The sequence below is a fragment of the Siphateles boraxobius genome, unplaced genomic scaffold (assembly GCF_051911475.1).
Source record: "Siphateles boraxobius isolate OS27281-9 unplaced genomic scaffold, OSU_SipBor_1 76, whole genome shotgun sequence".
NCBI classification, from domain to species: Eukaryota; Metazoa; Chordata; class Actinopteri; order Cypriniformes; family Leuciscidae; genus Siphateles; species Siphateles boraxobius.
In genome coordinates, this window is record NW_027509204.1 from 623,486 (window position 1) to 634,062 (window position 10,577).

The window sequence follows — 10,577 nt, forward strand, 5'->3', positions numbered from 1 at the left end:
ATGGCTCCTCATTAACATCATTAGACCTGTGGGAATGGCTTTTATCACAGAATAATATTCTCTATATTTAATAGGAAATGCCCACTTATTCATAAAACTTTCATAAGAAAGAAACTGAGCTGACTGATCTAAAAGGTCAGATAAAAGGTAAATTCCTTTGTCTTTCCAACTCTGTAAATAAAGGGATTTCCGATTTACTGTAATATAAGCATTATTCCACAAGATTGCTTTATGTGGGGAAAAGTTATGTACATAACATAACTTCCAGGCCTTGAGAGCTTGCTGGTAGAAATTGGATAATGTCACAGGCAGTTTACTAATGGAGTAATCACATAATAACAAAAAATTTAAACCTCCAATCTTTTTAAAAATATTATATGGAATAAAAAACCATATCGAGTCTGATTTAAGAAGACAGTTTCTGAGCCATTTGACTTTAAAGGTATAATTTAAATCAAAGAAATCCAAAAGTTCAAAACCACCCTCATTTCTTGGACCATGAAGAATCTCCTTTCTTAAATGATGATGTTTATTCTTCCAAAAAAATCTAGTAAATAAGTCATTTATTTTCTTACAAATCGAGTCTTGAACAGAAAGAGATAAAGCCGGATAAACAAATCTAGATACCCCTTCTGCTTTGGTTAATAGGACTCTGCCTATCATGGTCAAGTCTCTTTGAAGCCAGTTATTAAAGATGTTTTGAGTTTTTTTAAGTTTGGGGGAAAAATTTAACTCTTGTCTCTCCGCTATATCTTTTGTTACAGTTAATCCTAGATACTTAATCTTATTTTTTACAGGAATATTACATAAAAGTTTTTCCTTCGAATCATAAAGGCACATTATCTCACATTTATTTACATTCAGCATTAACCCCGAGGCATCAGAAAATGTACTTACTAACTGCAGTGCTGCGGGCAACTGTTCCTTATTTTCCAAAAAAAGAACAGCATCATCCGCAAGCTGAGTTAATCTAAGCTGTTTGTTGAAGATGGTAAGTCCTTGAATATATGGAGAATTCAAGACTTTAATGGAAAGAAACTCAACTACAACGAGGAATACGAAAGGGGCTATAGGACAACCTTGGCGCACTCCTCTACAGATGGGAAATCGTTTAGAAGTGTTTGGATATAAATTAATAGAGCTATTAATACCTTTATGAAACATTTCAATTATAGAAATAAATCTTTCCCCAAAACCAAAGGATTTAAAAGCCCTATACACAAACTTATGCTCAATCGTATCAAACGCTTTGTGGAAGTCTAAGAAAACAATTAAGGCCTCTGATTCTACTAAATTTGAATAGTCTAACAAGTCCAAAATTAGTCTAATGTTCCAACTTATGTGTCGGCCAGCCATAAATCCAGTTTGACACTCATTAATAATTTCGTCTAGACCTTTTTTCAATCGAACTGCATAAACAAGAGATAGCAATTTATAATCTACATTTAATAATGTTATAGGACGCCAGTTATCCAAGATCAAATGATCTTTATCGGGTTTTGGAAGGAGGGTTATTAAACCCTGTTTCATCGAAGTCGATAATTCATTCAATTCAATACACTCCTTATACATTTCAAATAATGGGTTTTCAATAATATCCCAGAAGCAGAGATAAAATTCAACTGAAAGACCATCTGTTCCTGGCGATTTTTTTTTTTTCATTGAACGAATAGCTGTAACCATCTCTTGTTTCCTTAGTTCTTCATCACAAAGATCTCGAAATTGATTAGAAACAGATGTGACAGATTGTTTTACTGACTCAAAAAAGTCAGAACATTTATCACTTTCAAATATAGATTCATATAACTTAGAGTAGAATGATTCCACATAATTTGCAATCAATTTTGGATTTGAGGTGATAACATCATTGATTTTAAGAGAGGAGATCGTTTGTCTTTTATAATTTCGTTTTTCTAGTGAAAAAAAATAACTTGTATTCTTTTCCCCTTTTTCTAACCATTTGGCTCTAGAACGGATAAATGCACCTTTTGCTATATTAATATAAATCTGATCAATTTGTGTTTTTATTGTCTCCAATCTGACTTTTTCATCTTCTGTAAGATTGACTTTTTTCAAAAGAAAGTCTAACTCTGTCATAAGTGCCTTTTCCTTATTCAAATTATTTTCTTTTACTTGCTTACTAAAATAAACAGCCGACTGCCTAACTTTAAACTTAAACAATTCCCATTTCTTAACATATGACATTTGCTTATTTCCAAAAATGTATTGAGCTACTTCTCGAACCTGGGATACAAACCCTTCATTACTAAGCAAATTGTTGTTTAATTTCCAATAACCTCGTATACTATTATTTTTAACTTCAGTTCCAGAAAGTGTCAAAACAGCAATTTTATGATCCGAAAGAGGTGCATGACTGTATGTAACATCCATGACATATTGGACAGACCCTGGGTTAATTAACCATAAATCAATCCTTGATTGTAAAGACCTAGAGGAGTTACTCCAAGAATAACATTTTTCGTTAAAATTCAAGAATCTCCAAATATCCACTAAGGAAAGATGGACACTTAAAGCAGTAGTAAATTTAAATTTCGCGTTAGAAAACGTGTGGGGTGGGAAACGATCTAAAAAATCATCTGGGGCATCGTTAAAATCACCACCCAAAATCAAAAAGGCACCTTGATATTTCCCCATCAGTACTGATATAGAATGAATGACCTCCGTAGACATATTTTTGGCTTGAGCTGAAGAATTATGACCATAAAAATTCCCTAAAACAAATAAAGTGTTATCCAATTTAACAACTACCAGTAACCATCTACCTTCTTTGGAGCTAACCGATTCCAAAACGTTGCCTTTAAATTTATTTAGAAGAATAACGACACCAGCCGAATGATGAGAACCATGGCAAAAGAAAATTTGATCGCCCCAGTGAGAACGCCACCATTTAACGTCAGAATCACACGAATGAGTCTCTTGTAAAAAAATTATATTTGCATTTGTACGCCTAACAAAAATGAACATAGACTTCCTTTTAGTGGAGTCTCATAAACCCCTAACATTCAGAGAAACAACCTTTAAACAACTAAAAACAAAATCAGACATGGAATAATCTTATTTGGATGTCAGAACAATGTCAAACAAAGAACCCTGAAACAACGAAAATTCACAAACCAGTCGGTATTGATCCACTCCAAAAATTCAAGGAATCGCATCACCTGGACGAACACAAATGGCCTGAAGACAGAGCACAAGATTTCAGTTCGACTGTTTACCCAGCGAAGTTAAAAACTCAGTCAATACTCATCTTGAAAGTCGTCAACAGACAGTTTTTTTCCATCGATAAATGCATCTGCTCCACGAAAGTAGGCTCTTTTCCCCTCTTCTCTCGCCGCATTTACCCTTGGCCATAGCAGCTTCCTCCGTTGTCTTTCAGCAAATGTCAGGTCCTCTGCCAGGCGAACCCCTCTTTCCTTGAGAGCAGGATGGTCCCGTGCAGCTTTCCAGACTTTCTCTCTGTAGGATCTGAGCGCGAACTGAATGATGACCGGCCTAGGACGGTTACTTCCAGATTCAAGACGTCCAATCCTGTGGATTGTGTCGACAGAAAAAGGGATGTCATCTACATCGTCCGGAGTCAGCATTTTTAGGATTTCAAGCACTTTCCTTCTTATATTTTCTCCATCTGTTTCTCTCAAATTATTTAGCCTCAAATTCCATCTCCTACTGTAGATCTCGGCCTGATCGCACTTGCCTTGAACCATCCGGACCACCTGCTCAATTTGCAATACCTTGTTCTCGTTAGTCTTGACTCTTGCAGATAGAGATTTCATCCCCTCGGCCACAAAATCAGTAGTCTTTGAAAGATTAACTATAGCGACCGAGTTCTGGGCAATCTGTTGTTCCACCGACGAAAAGCGCTCATTAAGAGCATTGACAGCACGAAGTATGTCAGCATTAGATACATTGAGGTCTTCTTCCTGACATGCTTTTTTTGAAAGAGGGCTACCTGTTGGAGTATTTGGGGATGAATCAGCTCCAGCTGATGCTTCGAAAAGCGAAGAAAGTAACTTTCTGTCCTTGTTCTTTGGCATGATGGATAATTCGCACGTGGTCTTGCAGTGTGCTCAGTCAATATAGGCTGCGTCACAGTCAGGTGAAATTTTTTATAAAGTCTAATTATTGCATTCTTCCATTAAAAGAGTTACATGACGTGTAATGAAGCTTTACAATTTCGGCCAGAAGATACGACTCCTCAAAAGCGCCTTGACCGTGCCACAACCGTTCAGGTCGCCATCTTGCGCCGCCGTGCACTTGTTTCTCTGGCGCATAAGTCTGTGTAGAGTGATGCAGGCATAGACATCATATAGAGACTAGATGCCCTATTGGCCGCTGTGGCGCAAGAAATGTGGCCGCCATCTTAAACCGGTCATACTCCTATTTGCGTTGCATAGCAGCAGTAGATGCCAGAGCACTGTGCAGCATATTCCTGCTCACATCGGCGGACCATCACTCGGGGATTACTTTTCACAAGTAAGATTTAACATTTAACATTACCGTACTATTGTTTGTATTTTGTGAGTAAAATATTCAATGTGTCCTGTATCGTAGCTACGTGTATGACCTTTGCAGCAAAAAAACCTGTGTGAAAATCAGTTCGGTATTCAGTGAGATATGATTAATTAAATGCGCTGGCAGCTCATTGCACCTGCCAATCACATTACACTGAGCGTAGCGGGTGACCGGTTTAAGATGGCAGCCCCACGGCTCGTCTGCGCCAATAGGCAGTAGCGGTCGATAGGGCGTCTATCTATATGATGTCTATGGGTGCAGGTATGACATCACTTTGTAGGCCAAAAAGCGGAAGCGAGTTTAGCATTTTAGCCCTTCCGGTTCCAACGTCCCGAAGTCACTTTCACTTTTTCTATGACATATAAAATACATCAATATTACCCCACTCGTGATTTTTTGAAGCTGTTACGTGTCTTGGAAAAGGCTAAATGGGACTACAGAGGCTGTCAAGGAGGCTTTTACAGCATCGTTACATTTATAATTGTGCTCTAATAAACAATACTAACACAAACTTTTTGGGATCATGTTTTTAGATAAAAACTGAAACAGTTGTCGGAAGCTAGTGGTGGTGACATTGAAGTCGTGTGACCGTGGTGTAGTTCGGTTGTAGTCTACCTTTAGCTTTTTAATTCTGGCGACTGCATTCAGGCTTCAAAATTCACAAAAGTTGTGTTCATCTGTGATAATTATCTTAATGGACAAAATGTGTAAGTATCATAAACATTAGTTGATCACAGAGCTTCTTTTTAGCGATAATCCAAAAGCCTATAGGAAAATCCTATTGGGTTTTTGTCGAAGGAACCAGGGTGATGCGAACTGCCGGTGGACCTACAAAGTGACGTCATACCTGCACCACTATTCAGCTGCAGTGACATTGTCAAACTTTTTACAACAAAATAAGATAATTCCCTGCAAAAAATATAATGCCATTGTAATATAACAATATAATATGCAACAATAAAGTTTGTTGTGGCTTCATAAATTAATTAAAAACGTTAACACATTCTTTGTTCTTCATTTTCTAGAAGTAGAGTTTAAAAACATTGTGTAGTTTAGTAAGAGAAGATACACTGCCATCTTGCTAAAATGAAATGGACTTGAATATACCTGACTGTAATTTTCTTAAAATCTGATAGTTACGAAGGGTTTTGGGTAAGTGGATCCAAGTCAAGTCAAGTCAAGTCATCCTCATTTATATAGCGCTTTTAAAGGGTCATTCCACCGGTGGAGAAATGAATATGTATTGAAAATGGGTCATATATGTAGTAGAATAGTATCATAAATTTCTAATTTGGGACCTTCTTGGCCGCTAAAAGGCAGAAAATGACTTTTTAGTGCTTGTGGATTGTAGACAACAATCCCCATAGTGCATTGCAATGCTCAGCTCCGCAGACCACTCCCACTACCGTAGCTAGCTTAACTGCAAGATATTTGTGCAATGAACCTGCCACGTTAGCGTGTTAACAAAATGAAAATAAACTTACTTTACAGAAAGACGACCATTTGACACTGTAGGCTTTGGCTGACGTTGCCAGTTGAACTTAGGTATTCTAAAGTAGGTCTCCAGGACGCCGCTATCCATATGGGGTGCGAAACTCGGGTGAGCAACAACACACACATCCGTGTCATCCTCCGATTCCGTAGCACCGCTGGAATTCTCGGCAGCAGACAGACTCTTGTTCTGTGTCCATTGGTGCACAGTGAGAGCACAGGCACCACCAATCTGCCCCAGCTCGAGCCATTGCCGGCTCCTCGTCCTCGTCTCGTCGGCTGTGGTGACAGCAGCTTCAGCCGCCTCCGGTTCCTCCATAGCCCTCAGCTGCTCGTCGCTATACTGTGGCTCATAAAGGTAGCCACGAACATCCGTTTCTACCATAACTTCGTCAAAATCCAGATCCTCCATAATGCATCCGTCTGCGTATTCAGTACCTTCGTCCATATTTTCAAAAAGTTTCTCCTGGTGAAATCAAACGCACTGGCACTGATCTGATAGGTCTGTTTAGCGCATTAGGTCCAACCCCCTATGGGCGGGTTTGAAAGGGCGGGAACTAGTTCTTGTAGTCTTCACAGAAATCCCCCCCTTTTACAATGACGTAAAATGACGATTTTTGCGTCATTGTAGGAGGAAGTGAAAAAGGTAAATAGAGGATTTCTCTCGTCTCAGGGGAAAATGAAAGAGTGTTGCACGACCATTCAATAGTATGACTGGATTTCTAACAATGGAAATCTTAATGCAAATGGGTGGAGTAACCCTTTAACAATGCAGATTGTTTCAAAGCAGCTTTACAGAGATAAACATATAATTTAAGGTAACAGAGATTGGTTTGGTTTTATAGTGGTTCTTGAAAAATGTTTTTTCCAGCTAAAGTTAGTTTTGATTGATTCACTTCCGTCTAAATGATCATTTGTTATTAAATTAGGGGCCGCTAAGACGACACCATTCTCTCTAAACAGACTTTAAACGTGAACCTGTGATAGACGCTGATGGCGTTCACATGCGCATTAAGAATTGATTCTATAGTTATGTGCGTTTGAATATATGTGCGCAGGTTTGTAATTCCCTACAAACCATGCCTAAACAAACTACTTGTCTTGCCTAAAAATTTTGATGCAGAATTTCATTTTATTTTATCATTTCGGGTAGGTACGCGAACCGAAAATTCCACCAACGCTTTATCTGTAGAGTGGTATAGGGATCCTCCATAGGGAGAGGCTAGTTGGCACTTCAGCACTGCTCCCAGCAGTTGATTTAGATATTCTAGGTATTATCAACTGGCCAGAACTTTGATATCGCAATAGACGTGAAGGACTATAATGCGTTAAGAGCTCGCTCAAGTACTGAGGAGCTAAACAATTTAGTGCTTTGTAAGTAATCAGCAACATACGATGTTTAATAGGCAGCCAATGCAGTGTTGACAGAACCGGGCTAATATGGTCAAATTTTCTGGTTCTGGTAAGAACTCGAGTTGCTGCGTTTTGAACTAGCTGTAGTTTGTTTATTAAGCATGCAAGGCAACCACCCATAAGAGCATTACAATAATCTAGCCTTGAGGTCATGAAAGCATAAACTAGTTGTTTCGCATTTTTCATTGAGAACATATGACGTAATTTAGATATATTTTTAAGATGGAAAAATGTGGTTTTACAGATACTAGACACGTGACTTTCAAATGAAAGATTGGTATCAAAGAGCACACCCAGGTTCCTAACTAACGACGAAGACTTAACATCCACGGCAGCTTTGGTCTCTATGCTGTGTTGTTATGTATCAACATAATTGTCCCGTGTTCTCATTCGCAAATGAGGGATTTCATGCACAGTGAAAGCTGTCCGCGGATCGCTCGCCAAAGAGGAAAAATGTGCTGTTGCTGCCAGATCTTGTTCAATGAAAATCACATTGTACTTGATACGAAACTAAATAGACTAAAATCAAAAAAAAAAATTATAGTATTTCATTTTATCTATAGGGAAATTTATTTTTTACGTAAACTGTTAAAGACAGACCTACTGTAAGTAGACCTACTGTAACTATCCGAGGTTGTTGATCGATAGTCTATGCAATTGTTGAAATTGATTTATTTCAACTAGTTTTTTAAAGGATACTTACATTTTTATTATACTTATATTTTACTTATTTATAATAGGCTACTAATATTTTTTATATTATTCTTCTTTTAAATTCTTAATAAAAAAAAAAAAACTTCCGGCATACATTTAAACTGACACCTGCTAAGGTGTTTCTTCATTTTGTCATCTCTGATTGGGATATTTTGTCTTTTGAGTCTTTTGTGTGTCCTAAGCCGATGAGCCGTACCGTTTGAAGATGCAGTTTGTAGTTTCTGCGACTCTAGTGGCACCTAATACAGCATATTTTGCAAACGGCCCTTTCGCGTGACGTGTTTTCCTCAAACTCGAACATCACAGTTCTTACAGGTGTTTGTGACGACAATTCTCAACAGGTAAATGTAGGCTACTTTCAATAAAAGGTCCAACATATTTTAAATACTTTTACCTGTATTGCTATGTGACATGAGAGTAAGCAACTGTCTAGCTATAACACTCTGTCTAGAGCACTCGCATGCGAGTCTCCGGTGCTCTTCATCCGTGTAGACCAGCGCCCCTCATCTGGTGCGAGCGGCATAGTTTCATTTGGCAGATCCAAGTGGGACTTTGACGACACTATGTCTCTGGCTGCCTCTGAAGCGGAAGACTGGGAAACTCTGGCGATGAACCCGTCCCTTCACAAAATCCTACATGCCATGGAGGAGTCTGGGCCTGATCCAGAGGCCTTCAAAGAGCTGTGCAACGCGACCGACCTAGCCCTGCACTCTATTAAGGCCATGGTTCAAGCAATTGGTCGAGCTATGGCCAATTTGGTGGTCCTTGAGCGCAACCATTGGTTTAATTTAACGGACATCAAGGATGGCGACAAGACAGCTCTCCTTGACTCCCTCTTCTGTCCCTTGGGACTGTTTGGTTATGCGGTGGATTGCTTCGCTGAGCGATTTACAGCAGCCCAGAAGTCGCTGCTGGAGATGCGCCACTTCCTTCCAAACCGGGCCAGTTCTCCCTTCCCTTTACCTCTGTACAGATAAAACATTGTCGGGATAATTCCGCTTCACGTGGCTACGCGGAAGCGATAAGCGATCTCTGTTACTTTAATTTCCTATTATCACTGTAAAGCTGCTTTGAAACAATCTATATTGTTAAAAGCGCTTTACAAATGAAGGTGACTTGACTTGACTTTTGCTGCTTCTAGTCGCCCTAAGCCGACATCGACTCAGTACCACACCAAGCCGGCATGCACGCTTGCCCAGCGCCAGCTCAAGGTGTGGCCATGTGTTTTCAAAAATTTTCTATTTTTTACGCCTGGTGTTCAACCCGGAATATAGACCTCCTATCTTAGGAGATCGCATCTATCCTTTCATTTCTACAAGAGCTGCTGGATGGTATACGTGGCAGCTATTGCAGCGTACCACACTCCTATAGCGGGCCAATCAGTTGGGAGAAACTACTTGATCATCAAGTTTTTCAGGTGGGCTAGGAGATAAATCCGATAAATCCGCCACGCTCCCACACAGTTCCATCCTGGGACCTGTCCACATTACTGAGGGAACTCCCCGTTTGAGCAACTCACAACGGCTGATCTTCAGCCTCTCTCGCTAAAAACTGCCTTTGGCATCAGTCAAGCGAGTTGGCGACTTGCATGCTCTCTCAGTGGACGCATCTTGCCCCGAGTTTGGGCCTAATGACAGAAAAGTCATTCCTAGACCAAGAAGAGGCTATGTGCCTAAGTTGCTCTCCACGCACTTCAGAGCACAGGTCATAACGCTCTCTGCTCTCCCTTCCACTGAGGGCCACACCCACTCTGCCCTGTCCGGGCCATTAGGGTGTGCATTATGAATCATAATCATACACTGTTGGTTTGTTGGCCAGAGGAGGACTGCCCCCCTGACTGAGCCTGGGTTCTCCCAAGGGTTTTTTTCTCCATTCTGCCCTGATGGAGTTTGTGTTCTTGCCACTGTCGCCATTTTCCACCTTTGTTGCCATTGGCTTGGTTTGCTTAGTTGGGGACATTAAATGTTTTGACATTAAATTTCCGTTGTGTTGTACATTTTCCGTTGTGTTGTGGCTCATTTCCGTTGTGTTGTGGCTCATTTCTGTTGTGTTGTGGATTCATTTCGTTGTGTTGTGAACTTATGTTTACTTTTTAAATTTCGTTGTGTTGTGCACTACTGGGCCACCATAAGTATTCCTGTAAACACACTCAGTTATGTCTAAAGTGAAAGTAAACAGTTGAGCAATTTATCATTATACTGGATGCATGCATGAGGTCTTAAAGTGACAGCAACCTGTCATTAATGTTAGTCAAACAAACAAAAAGGAGAGGAAAATCATTTACTGCTTTTGACTAAGCATATCTTTCATAGTTTTATTAAGAATCTGTGCATACGTAATTCATACGGGGGGTGTCATCGTGTATATCGTGTAAGAAGGGAGGCCCACTGTCTTTGACTTTGAAAACACCTGCTTTATATTATGTT